The sequence below is a fragment of the Parasteatoda tepidariorum genome, chromosome X1 (assembly GCF_043381705.1).
Source record: "Parasteatoda tepidariorum isolate YZ-2023 chromosome X1, CAS_Ptep_4.0, whole genome shotgun sequence".
NCBI classification, from domain to species: Eukaryota; Metazoa; Arthropoda; class Arachnida; order Araneae; family Theridiidae; genus Parasteatoda; species Parasteatoda tepidariorum.
In genome coordinates, this window is record NC_092214.1 from 37,288,932 (window position 1) to 37,305,913 (window position 16,982).

The 16,982-nt window shown below is 28.9% G+C and overlaps 1 protein-coding gene across 4 annotated transcripts in view; it reads left to right on the plus strand.

The window, feature by feature from the left end:
- LOC107455088 (CUGBP Elav-like family member 2) overlaps positions 1–16,982 on the plus strand; it is a 751,728-nt gene that overhangs the window by 381,708 nt on the left and 353,038 nt on the right. For 2 of the 4 annotated variants that reach the window (XM_016072524.4, XM_043046907.2), the window contains exon 1: positions 458–1,039. The exons of the other annotated variants lie outside the window; for them this stretch is intronic. The gene's annotated coding sequence lies outside the window, so the exon portion shown is untranslated. Of the gene's footprint in view, positions 1–457; positions 1,040–16,982 lie in introns of those variants that run through there. 4 annotated transcript variants of the gene reach the window in all.

Here is a 16,982-nt window from a genome sequence, read left to right on the forward strand (position 1 = left end):
GCCAACAATAATAACTAAAAAGAACAATTGTTTTTTTTTTCTGCCTAAAAACATAGTTGTAACAATATAACTAAAATCAAACCTTCTTTTATAAACACCCTTTTGCTTCATTTTAAATTTTACCCACCACAACCTTAAAAAGTTAACTTTTTGCCTAACAAAACTTCAAGAGGAAAAAGAGAACATATTTTCCGATCTTTTTCCAAGTCATCCAAACATCCTCAGACGAACTGAATCCCCCCAAAACTAAGCATAAGAAAAATCATAGAATTTTTTTTTAAGCGAAAAATTTCGATTTAATTTTTAAAAACTCGTGTCGGCTTCAAAGATCCCGTATACCGATATTGTCTGTTGCTTCAAAAAATCCTCAAAACACCAGGATTGGTCCGATGTCTCCCTAACGCTTAGAAGTGGAGACGGCCGACTTGGCCTACGCATGCCCTAAAATCCCCTATCCACTCTCGGTGGCGTATTTCTTTTCCCCTACATTTAGGATTCACCTGCGGCCTCAAACATTCCAGCTTCTGACTGGCTTACAGTGACGACGCACGTTTTTCCCTCTCGCACTTACAGCGTTTTCCCCGTGAACTTTCAAAAGAGCACGCGCTTGTTCGCGATTTCTTGGCTTTATAAGATCTTTTTATTTTTTGCGGAAGTGTTTAGGAAAGATACTTTTTCCTTCAATCAGAAAATATTTTTTTTGGTGTTGACTGTATGGGTGGTGATAATCATTTTTATGACTGTGAATAACACGTGTATGTCATTTGTTTCTTTTATTTACGGTGTTCTTTTAACTGAAATGTAGATGCTAAAAAAATTTTTTTAGTCATTCATCTTATTTTTTGTTTGAAAAACCTTTGAAGTTTTATTAATCACGATAGTTCAACTGCTATTTGAACTCTACTGGTTTTTCTTCAAATAAACATTCACTGTTTCTTGACTTTATGATCATTGTTTTTCTTGAAAGAAAACATTTTTCTTCTACAAATTTTTAACGAAAGAATGTAGAGTGTGTGACAACTTATTTGAATTTCCTGGGGTGAGTATTTCAGATTTATACATTTTCTTTTAAATTAAACACAATGTGCTGGTGTGACATTAAAAATGTAACTATCTTTAATAATTACATAAATAAATAAATAATATAGGCTTTTATATTCGTTATTTAAGTATGATTATTTGATAAATGTTACGTTTTCTAACTTGACACAACTGTATAAAATTACGAAAGTTTAAAGTTACGGAAAAAACCGGATTGTACGTAAAACGCAATTATAATATAATTTTTCTGTAATATAAAATACTGAAAATATTTATTAAACTAATACGAAAAAATTATCAAAATTATTTAAAATAAAAATTTATATTTGTATAATAATAATTGTCTAAGTTACGACATACTTCGTTTAATCTGGCAGATATTTTAATATTCCAACATTTAAGTGTATCTATACACATGTGGTAAAGAGCATTTATTCTATGTAAAAACGCTACAACATATGTTATTTCGATCACGTTTTTTTAAGCAAAGAGTACATTTTTAGCGTTTACTTTGACAAACAGTTTTTATCTGTTATACGTTGTTCTAAGCTACTTCTTTAACCTCGTAATATGATAGGTTTTTCTAATAATTAGCCTGTTTCTAATGTTGGAAGCTAATTCAATTTTCTTAATTTCGCATTATTTAGTCATTCAGTATAAATTGAGATGATAAATCAATGTATTGTTCCATTTATATAGAAATCTGCACATATCTATACATAAAAAAAAATCGGTCTACGATAAATCTGCATAAATGCGCATGCATACGAAATATTTATGCGCATTTATTTCTGTGGAAAAAAATATAACAATAAATCTTGATCTTTGGCGCAAGATATATATTGATAATTCTCAAAGCAAATCTATTAATATTCAAAATATCTAGTTTTTGAAATATAATTAGTGTAATACAAAAACTAAAGATATTTATAGGTTTCATTCTTGATTTTTTTTGAAAAAATAAATTTTAAAGCTATACAAACGATTAAATATTACTCAAGCTTTAATGCAAACAATTATAACTAGGAACGACGTCATTCTAGATTATAGAATAAGAGAAAAAAAAATCTATTTCTCCTTTAAGAGCTGAATCTCCTGTTTCTACTTGACTGATTATTCTCATCTCTAGTTTACACTCGAATAAGTATTTTATAGAATCGGACTCAAATGAACGGTGGAAAAATAAAAACGTTCTTACCTTTAATCCTACTTGCAAAGGAACTAAGTCAATCTTTAATTTCAGCTGTGCTCAGTATATTTTGCTTGACATATAAGTCGAATAATACATTGAGATGCTGAAAGTGTGCTTTTCTATTTCAGTAGTTTCTTTTTAGCTCTTCGATTTCATTATTATCTATCTGATTTAAAATGAAATAATTTGTTTTAATAGGGACATTGGAATGTTTTTGATTTAAATTAATCAATTTAATTAGTTGCTGCAAATTTAAATTTATTCGAATTAACTACTGGAAATTAGTAAATATAAAACTTGAAATTTAATTTTATTTTTATGTGCAAATGGGATGCCGCTTCAGAAAAAGAAACGCAATTTATAAAGAAAGCTAATATGATGTCGTAACTGTTTTTTTTCTATTTTAGACGTTTTTTGTTTTCATGTTTTCATCTCCCGTATCATTAGTATCTATTTTTTCTTTAATAATTTGATTTAATAGTTGAATTGGAACGCTCCTGCCTTAAATAAACCAATTAATGTAACTTTTAATGCTTATTTTCATTTGAAGTCTAATAACGATAAATCTAACAATTGATGTAGATAAGTTCGAAAACGCTGGGAAAATGCTTACTGACAGAATACCGTTCCGGTAAAAAATCGTAAGACAAGACTAATTTGCGTATTTAAATATTTTGCTATACAATACAACTCAACTTATTTTAACATAATTTGATTGAAAAATTTTAAATGTGGTTTAATAATTAAAAAAAATTATGCAAAAAATAGCTTTTGGCGAAATAAAGTAATACGAATGACGAAAATGTAAGGAAAAAATACTTATTCAATTAAAAATGGTATGAATTCAAAATAAAGTTTTCAAATTTCGCAAAGATTTGTTTTTATTTTTTCGTTAATATTTTTATTTTTTCATCTCCTGTATTAACCTGATGCATGCACTCACCAGAGGTAAATGAATTACGAGCCCCCTTGCAATCAAACTAATCGCGGGAAATATTCGTGGTATTCGTCTCTTTGTAATGCAAATGTGGGTTAGTTTCACTTAAAAAAATCTTTTTCGAAAGCATATTTTATACACTACTTCTCTCAAACGTTTTCTTGTCTTCTGGTTTGGGTTTAAGTTAACATATATTCCGCGCAAGGTCAACTAAATATGTCTTTAGAAATGTTTATATTTATACAACCAGCAAAATATATAGAAAAAAATGAAATATTTTTTTATATCAACTAAAATATTATTTATAAGCGTAGTTGGTAATTTTAGAAAAGCTTTTATATGGTAATATCTTTACAGCCATTGTTGTAAACAAATTGTTTGTTAAAATGTGCTATTTGCAAACTATTTATTTCATTTAAATTTTCCATTCGAGTTAAAGGGATAAATCCGTTCATCAATAGTTAAATAACGACAATTTGCTACGAGTTCCTGTCTCTTTTACTCAATATAAGAGATAAAGGATATTCAGATATGCTGAGAATAATTAGAAATTTACCGATTTTAATTTCGTTTCTAAACGGGAAAGTGGAAATTGTTAGAGAGATCGATTTTGCTGTTGAAACTATCATGCAAACTGAATACATCTAATCAAAATCTATTTAATATGGGTAACAAGAATTATCTTTGTTTTATTTGACGGAAATGTAAAATTTCTGCTAAAATAGTTCACTAATTCCTATAACTTGTTAAAAGAAGCTATTTAAGTTATTTTTCTGCTTTATTTACTTCTGTCAAATAGTTAAAGTTAGGAGCACTCTGACTGAGCTAAGTTTAAATCTAGCCAGATTAAAACTCCACGATGCATAGACCTATCAATAAGCCTTGAGTTCGTTTAAATCATCCAACTACGGAATCTTGTGACTTTTAAATTGAGTTCGTCTTTTTTTTGTAAAAATAGTTTCTGGCATAGTTTTTCTATTTTTTTGAGCTCAAATCATATTTAGAAGATTTAAATTTGGCGCAGTGTGACTGCATTGAACTCTTGTGCAGTGGGTATAAAGGGCAGTTTTTTTGCAGCTACGTATCAATATGTAAATGAACAAAATCTTTTTTCTTTTAAAAAAAAGTAAACAAATTCCAAGTTTGAACACTTTTATTTAAATGAATAAATAAAATCGTTTTGGAATGATTCTATAAATAGACCGAATAATTCCCGATTTGAATATTAAATTCCTTTATTATACTATATAATTTTAGATAAATTTAGATCAGGAACAACGTATATGGTATGAATTTCTTATGAATTATCAAATAATTTTAGTTAGTATATTTTATTTGTTTATTTATTTAATACAAGCATTATTAATTATATTACCAGTCTACTTATAGTTTTACTCTTATTAATCTTCTGTGTACTTCAATTAATATGTAAGCAGGGGTTCGCAATTTTCGCACATAACATGTACCATTAGAAATCTTGTCAACATTTTATTTAAAGAAGTAGACAGATGAGGGATAACTTATTTATTTGTAAATAAGACAGAACTAAGATGTTCACAATATCTCACGAATCATCGGCAATGCCAATCGCAATGAAAGAGAGATTAAAGACCAGTTTGATTGCAGGATGGAGCTGAAATGCAGTAAACGGTCGGAGAACAAAATTATTAGAAACATTTTTAATGCGAATAAAGCCATACTGAGAAAGAAAAAGTATGGTCAAAACTACCAGACTATGGTAAAATTTACAGTGTCCTGAACACAAAAAAGCTCTGTAATTTTTACGCACCTCTTTGGTAATGATTTTGGTAAAATTAGAAATAAAATATGAATATATAATATGCTATAAAATTTAGTAAATGTGGTAAGAATTAGTTTGATTATCATGATACCTTAAAGCATGGCATAAAAACCATTTATTCAATTAAATATACTTTAATTTTTTTTTTAATTTCTACTAAATACCCAGAACCAGAATATCCGGTTAACCGCTACCACCGTTATTAACGGGAAAAATTTTTCCAATCAGTACTTTAAACACCTTAAATTTCGGTTTTATAAAGCAGAACTATGGTTTCTTACCATAAATGCTATTACCAGTACAGTACGGTAATTTTAGTAGAATTTTTTTTCTGTGCACTACTTGATGATTTTTATCTTTTCTCTATAATGTTTGATCGATTTCAATAACTTAAATTCTTTAATTATTTATTTTCGACATAAGTTCAACAAACGTTATGTTTATAATTTGTCTTACTTAATTCTTAGTAAGGATCTTAAAAGTTAGCTCAAAGGGCTATGATTTCGGAATATCATGAATGTCAGACTTGTATATGTAAAAATTAATTGCATTTTTATATAAATTAATATTTCACAGCAAAGTTTAAATTCGTGATTATAGAAATATTTTGATATATTCAATATACAACGAAATTTTTATGCACCGCAAACTTAATATAGGTCATCAGAAGATATATCATTTAAATCATGCAAATAATTCATTAAATAAACTGTTTCTCGTTCAAAAGTATTAGATAAGGTGACTCTAGTTATAAATGATGATTAAATATATTTGCTCATTTTTTCAAAAAGAGCCTTTCTTTCTCTTTTACACTAAATTAATTGTTTTAATATTAGGGGACCGGAAAATAATGTCGTTTCGATGCATTTGATATTTGTTACCAAGATTTTATTATTAATTAATAATGTATTCACTCTCGCTAACTACCTTTCAAAGCAGGATCGAAATAGAATCGAAATAGATTGAAAAAAATAAATTGGTTTTTAAGACTAACTAATATTTAATGCGTCGAAACGACATTACTTTACAGTCCCCCTAATATTTTAATGTATGATTCTGAGCTACTATATATCATCATTGCTGGCATTTAGTTTTGTTAATGATGAATTTGATTAGAAAATTTAGTTCTATTGTTAAGAAAAATAAAATTGTTAACATTTCTGAGATACGTAAACATAATTTTTTTATTTGATTTATTTTTTCTGTGTTACAATTTTCATTGAAATCTATGCCTACTTAATTATTTATTAGCATTTTTAGCCATTTGACAGAAAAAATTGCTAGGAATTTATCTGTTAACAGAGAAAATAAATATTGAAAAGAATGGTTTAATTTTCCTTATAAATTTAGAATAAAAAAGCGAATTTACTTTAAAAACGTTTTTATGTTAGATGATTTTAAATATTTTTAATTAAATTTGGATTAAAAATATTTTTTACTTTCTTACAACAATAACAAATATGAGTTTACTTTGTTTTATAAAAAACTGATTACGACTTTAAAAATTTAAAAGAACTGAATTATTAAAAGCTAATTAAAACTTGAAAATTAATTTGAAAACAAATATTGTTATTACAGATTTTGATTACACAGTAATATATTTTTTAATCATAAAACTGTAATTGATTTGATGAAATTTTTTTAAGTACGTTTCTTTTAAACAGTTTTATCTTTTGAAAACCATTTTGTGAAACTACACGGTTTTTAGCTTTATTTATTTTGTTAAACTCTAACGTCAGTCGGCATGAAAGATCTTTTCAATTAAAAGTTTTGTCAAGTAAACTACTGAATAGGCAAGCTCCTCTGGGCTTCCTACTACACTTTTACAGAGAAAAACGATTTTTCCTGAAATTTGTAGTCTAATTATCTGGAAAAAAGTATTTCACGCTCAAAACAATAGCAGGAAAATGTTTTGTCACTAATCCAAACAAAGGATATCGATTTTCTAAGTTTTGTTTTATTTTGTGTATTGTAAAGGGAGCGAAATGGAAAATCAGTGTCTCTTTTGACTTAACACAGGTGGCATTGTTTTTACTAACTGAAAATAAAAGTTACTTTGTAAATATTTGGCGTAGACAATCTCTAAATATTTTTTTTTCCTTATTTGTGAACGTTATATTTCAATTAAGTTGATTTGCTGAGATATTTAAAAAGAAAAAAAAAATGATGGTTGCTTATGTTAGTTTCGTCTCTCAACTATCACGTATTAACTCAAATGAGAAATTATGCATATAGTTTGTATTTATTATTATATTTGTCATTTTTTTATTTAATTTTGCAATTCTTGAATTAAGAAATTCAAACAACTTTTTTTTCTCTTAAGTAATAAATACTTTTGTATTACTTTCCTGAATTGAAAAAAGAATGTAATAAGCAAAACATATATTTAAATGAAACCTACGTTACTTTTTAATGATAAATCAGGGCAATTCCCAGTTATTAGATGAAAGCTGAAGGCATTCTAATTGGATTTTATACGCTGATAATGATATTTTTTCTTCAAAAAATAAATACTATTCTGAATTGGAAAAATTTTTTTATAAACAAAGCATATATTTATATTATTTTTTGATGAAATTATGATTAATTTTTTATTGATTATTAATTTTGGTGAGAAATCAGAGCAATTCTAAATAATTAGATGAACGTTGAAGATATGCTTATTGAATTTTGTATGGTGATAATAGGATATAATTTATATTTTCTTCTCTAAAATAACAAATACTTTTTTTATTACTATTCTGAATTGAAAAGGGAATATAATTAAAATATCATATTTAAATAAATGTTACGCTATTTTTGATAAGAAATCAGTGAAATTTTAATTTATTAGCTGAAAGCTGAGGGCATTTGAATTAGTTTTTATTTGCTGATAATGATATTTTTTCTTCTATATAATAAATATTTTGTATTACTGTTCTGAATTGAAAACTTTTGATAAGGAAAACATATATTTAAATGAAACATACAATATTTTTTTTGAGAAATAAGGGTAATTTCCAATTATTAGATGAAAGTTGAAGATATTCTTATTGTCTTTTATACACAAATAAGAGAGGGACAGAGATTTTATGAAAAAAAAAATTATTAACCAGAGTATAATTTCTCTAAGATTTTAATTAGAATGCTTTTTTTTTTGTCTTTCCTGTTGAGATAATTCAACAGATAATTCAGCTAATTTAGCAAATATATAAAAAAATCGTTTAAGATGTTTAAAAGTTTCCAAAAAAATAATTTCGTTATTTTATAATTCAACAAAAACGTTGAAGTCTCTACATTTTGCAGCGATTAAATAAAAAATTCTAAATTGCTTGAAATATTTCAGAAGTTTCGATAAATATTTTCCTGCCAAGATTATGTTCTGAATTGTATACACTTACAAGATCACACATCAAATATATTTCTGAGAATAAAGGTATTTTACTGTGTTTTCAAACTCAGTTTAGACCTTATAAATCCTGGTATAGAATAGATATTTGTATTGTTGTGCTTGTGTTCAACCATCAGCTGTTATGTAGAGAAAAAATTTAGCGCATCATTTTGCGATCAATTTCAAGAGAAAAATAAAAGCACTTGAAAGACTTCAACAATATATTTTCTTATTGAAATATCTTTGGAATAAAGATTGATGATTTTTTTTATTGAATTGCGTTAAAGCTTTACCTAATTTTCAAACACATGTAATATTCACGCATAATCATTACAGCATTATGAAGTTTTTCTTCCATCAAAAAGAATGCTGCCACTAAAATATTATTTATGTGTAATAATTTATTCTGAATTTTAGTTCGACTTAAGCATTTATTTTTACAATATTTTTCTGAATGACTGCGATAGCTAAGGGGATAGAACGTTCACCTTCCAATCAGGTGAACCGGGTTCGAATCGCAGCAATGGCTGGTCGATACTTATCCGCATCAAGCTTGCACTAACCACAGTGCTGATGTGAAATATCTTCTGTGGTAGAAGGATCAGGGGTTAGAGTCCCTTTGACGTCAGGCTAACCGTGGGTGGTTCGCGTGGTCTTCCTCTCAAAATGCGGGCTAGTTTCATCAAAAAGTCCTTCACGAAAGCAAAATTTCTCCCAATACTTGGTCCAGGAGTTCCCTTGTCTTCTGGATTGGGTTCAAAATTACAAGGCTATGGAGTTCATTAATAGTCGTAAACCCAGAAATTGGATCGGCTGTTCAATAACGGTTATAAAATAAAATTAAAATTGTTTGATTAAGAATTATGTTTCTGATAAAATTCTGTTTTCAGATAATGTTATTTGCAGTTTTCTGTAATGTGTTTAGCAAATATAAACAAAAAATTTTAATTTTTTTGTTGGGTACAGATATTTTTTTTCCATTACAAAGTACTCTCGCAACATAAAATTGTTGATCATTGGGGTCAGGTAGTTTAAGGTTCGACAATTTTGTGACTTTGCCACAAACGGTATGATTGTAGTAATGGTGCCAGCATTGCGCATTGGCCATCTTTACTTTACCGACAAGCTGCTATCCATCGAGCGGGATGATGGAAGGTTTCAAGGTGCCACTGAAAATAGAACCCCGATACTTCACAGCGGCGACTAAGTATCTTAGCAGCTGCGCCTCAATATCTTAACTGCGCCATCGTGGCACATTTGTTAAATTGCAAAAATTTTTAATTCTCACAAGAATAATTATAGAATTGTGCTAAAATATTGAAAATAATGCTGATTTTCAAAAGAAAAAAAAGTATCTTTTCAGTTTTATCGGGAACGTGGTTAAATGATATATATTTTTTAATAAGAGGGAAAAATATTTTAATCCTGAAATTACCAGCAACATGATTTATGTGTATTTTTAATATATATATATCTCCTCATATCAAGACTTTTCATGTCCCGTAGTGGACTGATCGTTAAGACACGGTTCTCAGCAGATCACCGAAGTCAAGCATTACTGACTACGGTCAGCGTGCGGGTGGGTGACCACTTGGATCAGTCTGCGTAGGGACCGAGGGTGTGCGGTATTGGTCCTCATTAAACTGTGCTACCGTAAAGTGCTCGACTTCGCGCGCAGGTCGTCGGGCTACCGAAGTGGGGGTGCCAGCCCCTCCGCAGAGGATCAAAATTGTGATGGCATGTCTTCGGATCATCCTCCGGGATGTTTCCCAGAACGTCGCCAATAGCCCAATGTGCAGCTCTAGTGCGACGTAAATTAACAACAACAACAAGACTTTTCATAAGTTATCGTTTTTTTTTCTGTTTGTAAAATTATTAGTTTTATTCTAATAGCTTTCGTATAAAGGTCAATTATAATGAGTTTTTTTTATGAACAAAACAAATAACAAAAATAAACATGTACTCAAAATGTTGTATTTCTTACTAAAAATTTACATAATAAAAAAGTAATGCATGTGAATTCAGGGCAGAGAAAAAAAATTTAATAAAAATGATGGGTCTATAGTTAAGCTTATTAGAAGTTCATTTCAAGAATTTTTTTTTTCAATAATCCTTATTAACGTCAAGCTTTCAGCTTAGCGTCTTTTTTTTCCGCTCAAAGCAAAGGCACCAATTTATTACACAGCTAAAAGAATCCATTAATAATATTCGATCACCAGTAAATAAACCAGGAAGGTAAAAAAAAGTCATAAAATGTTACATATTTCCACTGCGCAATTTCAGAGAACATGCCTTTTCTTGAAATGAATTCGAAGCAGATGAAAACACTAAGACATCCAAACATTACAAATAAAGTTATTGACTAAGAACTTCAGCTGATGATTTCTGTGCCTGTGCTGTATAGGTATAAAATTTTTGGATAGCATCCAATGGTACAAGATAGAATCTTGAGACTTGAACTCATTTATTTTAGTGGTTATTTCAACTCGTAAAACAACTTTCCAAGAAAAGATAAAGTTCGTGTAAAGTTTGATGGCATAGTGCAGAAATTCTTGCTGTCGTACTTCATGTTATTATGAACGCTATTATTTTTACACGAATCGTTATTGATTTTATAAGGTTGAACTCCAGTTTATTTTTGGAATTATGGTCGATCAATGCGAAGTTTTAATTCAAATAAAAAATTCGGTTTATTTTACGAAATTGAAATAATGTGATTCAAATGTTGATGCAGTTTAAAATCTTAAATTGACATTATTTATAACAAAATGTTGAAATAAAATAATTAAAAATAGTAGAAACGAAATTAAATCGAAACTAGATATAATAAACTGTATTTCAAAACTCACATTTTTTTTAGATATTTTTTTAGCAAGTGCAATTTTTTTAAATCCAAGCGTGTTTAGACAAAGGAATAAGGAAAATAGAAACTTATAAATTAATAATCAAATATTGCAAAACTTAATTAAATATTGCTAATTGTTAATAAGAGTTAATGCCGATTCATGGGTAATAAGGCTGTTTTCCACTGAAAATATGATTTGATGAGCAAAAAATTCAATATTAAGAAGAAAAAAAAATAGAAATATTTTTTAATTAATTATAATTTATTTTTAGTCAAAAAAATACTCGAAGCAGATAATATTTTTGAAGGTAGGATTAAGCTCTTCAAAATGTATGTTTTTACTTGCTATGAACAGCATTAAAAATAATTTCCAAAATCTGTTCCTAATACCCTGTTTTATGCATCGCATTAGAAATTAATACCATAATTATATGGATGAGGTAAGTATTTGGCAGCCCAGAGTATGTAGCGCAAGAACCGGACAAGACTTCTTTTGGTTCATTTTCCAAAGGAACTTTCTCTTCTAAAGTCAACAGATTCCGTGACCCCAACGTAATTCAGTAAACTTAGTTCCTTCATGCTATTTTTGGTATTGTATATCATAATAGTTCGACGAAGTATATTTGATTTCGAATCTAGTGTTCAATCTCTACGTTCAATTTTATCCTATCCAAGGTTCCACTTGCAGCTGACACGCTATCGAATTCGAATAAGGAAAGAATCCTGACCCTACCCGATTAGTACATATGCATGTGCTGATCTCAACGCCTGCATAAAAATGTACCCATCAGGTCATGAGTAAGAAATCGAATCTTGTGTTACCATCGACAAATATCTGTTTTTACTGAAAAAATTACCCTATAGTGAATCAAGTTGATCAAGTTGAATCAAGTTGAAACGTGAGTTGGTGAATCAAGTTGAAACGCTGCATGGTAGCGTTTAAATTCAAACATCTATAAGTTTACTAATAAACTTTGACAACCAGCACCAAACTTTGAATCCCGGGAGAAATGTCGCCACCCGGTCAAAATTTATAACTAGTAGTAACTTTGTCACCCGGTTGAAATTTATAACCCGTTGTAACTTTGACAACCATGCTAATTTTACCATCCGTTGAAATTTCGCCATATTTTCTTAAAATATGATTTTTGATATTTTGGCGAATTTCTGAAGAGCTAAACACGTTGTATTTCCTTGTTCCGTTAATGAAGTTATTTCATTGTTTAGTTCATGAAATTAAATGTACCCGTGCCAGAAATATTTTTAGTATTTAATAATAAAAAAATAGCTATACTATTGTTTAAGATTAACAGCACATCTAGCAACAAAATTTACTAAGAAATAATTATTTTAATTTATTAAATTAAATTAATTTATCTTTAACTATTTTAAAAATATTTATTATTTTGAAATATTTTAAAATTATTTTATTTATGAGAATAAGAATTGTTGGAGTTATGAGAGTTTTTTTCGAAAAATAAACTAAAATTCTAAATGTTTCGTAAAAATAAAAGAAATTATCCATCAACTAATGCTCATAAAGACCTCACCAAGTTTTAATTTTAAAATAACTTTATATTAAATCTGCAACGACTGAAATATTCTACAAAATTTCAGTGATATAAAAGTGTTCTATTTACTTCCAAAACATTGGATCATTTCGTTTAAATATCTGAAGCCAAAATACGTTCGTGTATTTTCAGTAAAACAGTTTTGCAAAGAAGCTAAGTGTGTAACATCGTAAAACTATTAATGTGCGTGAGTTGTTTTGTTTCCCTGTCGACTAAAAAATAACTTAATCGTGACATCGAAGAAAGAAAAAAATAATGAAAATTGCTTCTATAATTTATGTATGTGTTGGGAGAAAATTAGATGACACAATGCCTTCCTTTATATATTAATTATTAACTTTTTCTTACCACTTTTAAAATGGTTTTTGTTCGAATGCATGATCTTTACTAGAATAATGAACTGAGCAACTGTATAAAGAAAAACAATTTTGGTTGAAAATTGGACAAAAGAACATTGATTTGAAAATGTATTTATTACATTACGTGGTTTGCGTGATTGGAATTTAACGGGGATAAAAGTATTTTTGTGTTGTTACAATTTATATTACTTTGTTAAGCTACCGTTATGATTTTGGCTTAAACTGCGTTAAAAGATGATTAAATTGTAAATATTCTAATTATAATTCAGACAATTTACTTCAAGCATTTAATGTGAAGTGTGTTCTTTACACGCTGCTCTTAACTAATAATTTAGACTCTTTACCGAGCGTGATGTGATTACAGATTGTATTTGAGAATTCCACAACTAATAATTTTGGTATGAAGAAAGAATGATATTTTAAAAATACTATGAATTTTATATCTAATAATTTTTACAAAGAATATAATTTTTTAATTAATTTCTCGTCAATTTTTATTTGTTAAAATAAAATGTTTGGAACAAAAAAGGGCTATTATATACTGGGAAAAATTTCAGCATAATTACCTTACTGTATAGTAATGACATTTCCGGTTAAAAAAAAAATAATAATTGTGGTTTTTGCTTCGGTAAAAATTACCCAGCTTTTCGATGTTCCCGTAGAGCCAGAGACACGGTAAAATTTACCATATTCCGGTACTTTTGATAATGGAATTTTCAGTGTAAATTGGTTTTACTACTTTCAACTATGTTAACTAAGTAAGAACAGCTGTGACTAAATCATTCTCCTGACCAAGTTTTGATGAACATATTTTCCAGATTGCGGTCCGAATCCATCTAAAAAATAATTATGTTTATTCTGAGTACATTTTTGTGTCCGATTTTGTAACTTAAACTATTATCTGATCTAATTAATTAGCATATATTACGACGCCGTCTCTAACCATTAATATAAAGTCCTAAATCGTGATGATCCGATCCTTAGATCAAAAATTATTCAGGGTGCTCCGTTTTTTATTTTGCGTGCTTCATACCTTAGAATTCAAAACTTTTAAAATTCAGAAGATTTTTTTACATATATTTATATTGCATGAATATATAATTACCTTCGACAAGTTCGACGAGTAAAAAATGCTTCGATTCTCTAAATAATTCTGGAGATAGTGAAAAACAGAAAGTGAAATCGAGCTCATGGGGCTTAATTTAATTTGTAATCTACATTGAGAAATTGCCATATCTTTCTTCAAACCAAAATGATTCAACTATGCCAGATGAAAACCTTATTACTGGGTCAATTTTTTGAGCGTGTTATGTTTTTTTTTGTCTTTATATGACCAGAACTTGGTAAAACTACTTGATGAATTAATAAATCGAGATTAAATACAAAAATAGAGAACAAAACTATCATTGGTAAATAATAGAGTAAACGCGAGTCCCTATATCTCACTGTTTAAGGCACGGAGCAATCACTGCTAAGTTTCAGCGTTTTTAACCTGTTGGTAGCTTTAGATCTATGAATAGCAGCTTGTCTAGGAACTAAAAGTGGCCGGTGCCCGATGTTGACCATATTACCATCAGCATGGTTGATCTCAAGCTAAGAATCGTTAACACGTTGAGCATTACATCTGACATCGGTGACTGACAGCGTCATAAACTAAAAAAAATATATTGTAAGCAATTACTGATAATTTATTTAATTTTTTTTTATTACAAATCAAGATTCTATTTATTTTAATCTTTAAGTAGTACATTCCGCATTGTTATACCACAATGATAACGCTTTTAAGAAGCAGCACACATAGCCTGACGAAAAAACGCGCAGCGTTTAATATATTAACCGCAATAACCTACTGCTGATTGCTGCTGGAATGCTTTACTTTATACTTACAGACAACAGTGGATACGTCTAAAAAAATGAAAAAAATTAAACCGTGGCTCAGGAGATAAGGCATTTGCCATCCAATGAGTTGACACAGGTTTGAATCCCTGCGGCGGCTGTTTGATACGAATTCTGCATCCGGCTAGCACCGACTACAATGCTGATGTAAAATATCCTCAGTGGTAGATGGATCATGGGTTAGAATCCCATTGCCTATGGGCTAAATAGGAAGTTTTCGTGGTTTCCCTTTCCATGTAACAAAGAGGAAGATTAGTTCCATCAAAAAGTTCTTCAAGAAGGGTAGTTTCTTCCACTGATTAATCCAGGAGGTCCCTCGTCTTCTGGGTTGGGTTCAAAATTAGAAGACTATGGAATTAAATATTAGTAGTCGTAAACACAGAATTGGGTCGGCTATTCAACGCAGGTAATATCAGGAAGGAACAGATTTAAATGCTAATTAAATTTTTTTAATTTTGAAAGTTTTAAAAATATTAAATGATTAATAATCTCCAGTGTTTAATAGGTTAGAGAGAAAATAATTTTTTTTTAACTTTTAAAGATATAGATTAGCCTCTTTTCCTTTTTTCAAACAAAAATATTTGTCATTGAAATTTGTTGTCAATTCTTTTCCAAAAAGAAAATTGTAAAAAGCAAGTGAAATTCCGAGAATTCATATTTAAAACAAGAAACTAAAATAATTTTTTCTGAACGAGTTTCCTATGTGTAAAACATTGAATTTTTACAACTGCTAGAAATAAGAGTATGCAAAATACCTTTCCATCTGCTTGAGTTATTATAATTTGACTTCTTCAAAACGAAAAACATAAGAGACATTGACGCCTTGTGACTTAGACTAGGACAAAAGCAAAATAGGGAAGCTGTTTGATAACAGGACAGCGTAAACTAATTCACTCTTTTTTTTCTTCTTTAAAGTCAAAGAATTTTTTTTATTTCAGTCTAAATGACCGTGTGTAATTAAAGGAGTGGTGGAAACGTTCTTAAAAGCTTTCTTCTGCCGTCTTCTTAAAATTATTTTTCGAATCAGATGTCAAAAGCAGTTCCGTTTTTGAATACGATTTCTTTTTTATTAAGATACGACTGACTTTTTATGTACTTTCATATTTTTTTTTCTTTCTGAAACGTTTTAACGCTTTACTTGGTTTTTGGATAAGGTTTCGTTCGTGTTTTGAATAGTTCTTGAGAATATTTTTTTTTAAAAATATGATAGGGATATAAAAAGAAATCAACTTACTTTGTAAGAGAAATTTAATGAAAAATGCGCAGTTTTTGGGTTTAAACTACAAGTTATATATAGAGATATATTTATAGATAATGTAAGATGGTTGAAAATTATTGAGCACATTTCAATTTTATCTTTCGTGAAAAAAAAATTATAAATGGCTCCCGCTTGAAATGCAAAACTATTTTAAATTTTCTCACTCTGAAAAGAATAAAAATTGTTCGTACCACATTTCTTTCTAATGTAAAACAAGAAATGTACCTAATAATTTTGAATTACCCTTTATTTTTTTTAACGGAAAACGCGGAAAATTTATGTAAATTAATCACATGAAAAGTTTTTCTACAATATACACGGAAAAAATTCTGGTAAAATAACGGTACTGTATGGTAATGACATTTCCGGTAAAAAATACCATAATTTTGGTTAATAAATCTAAATATGCGGTATTCAGACCATTCGTTTGATAATTTTTCAGTTTATATAGTATCAATTTACTGGAAGTTCTGGTTCTCAAAATTATGCTTCCTTATTCCATACATTGAGCAAAAAATGTGAATCTAAATCATAAATTCATCCTAAAAAATGGTTTTTATGCAATGTTCTATAGTATCGGAATAAAATTGCTAAAGTCCCGCAGTGGACTGATCGTTAAGACACGGTTCCCAGCAGATCACCGAAGTCAAGCATCACTGGCTACGGTCAGTGTGCGGGTGGGTGACCACTTGGATCAGTCTGCGTTGGGACC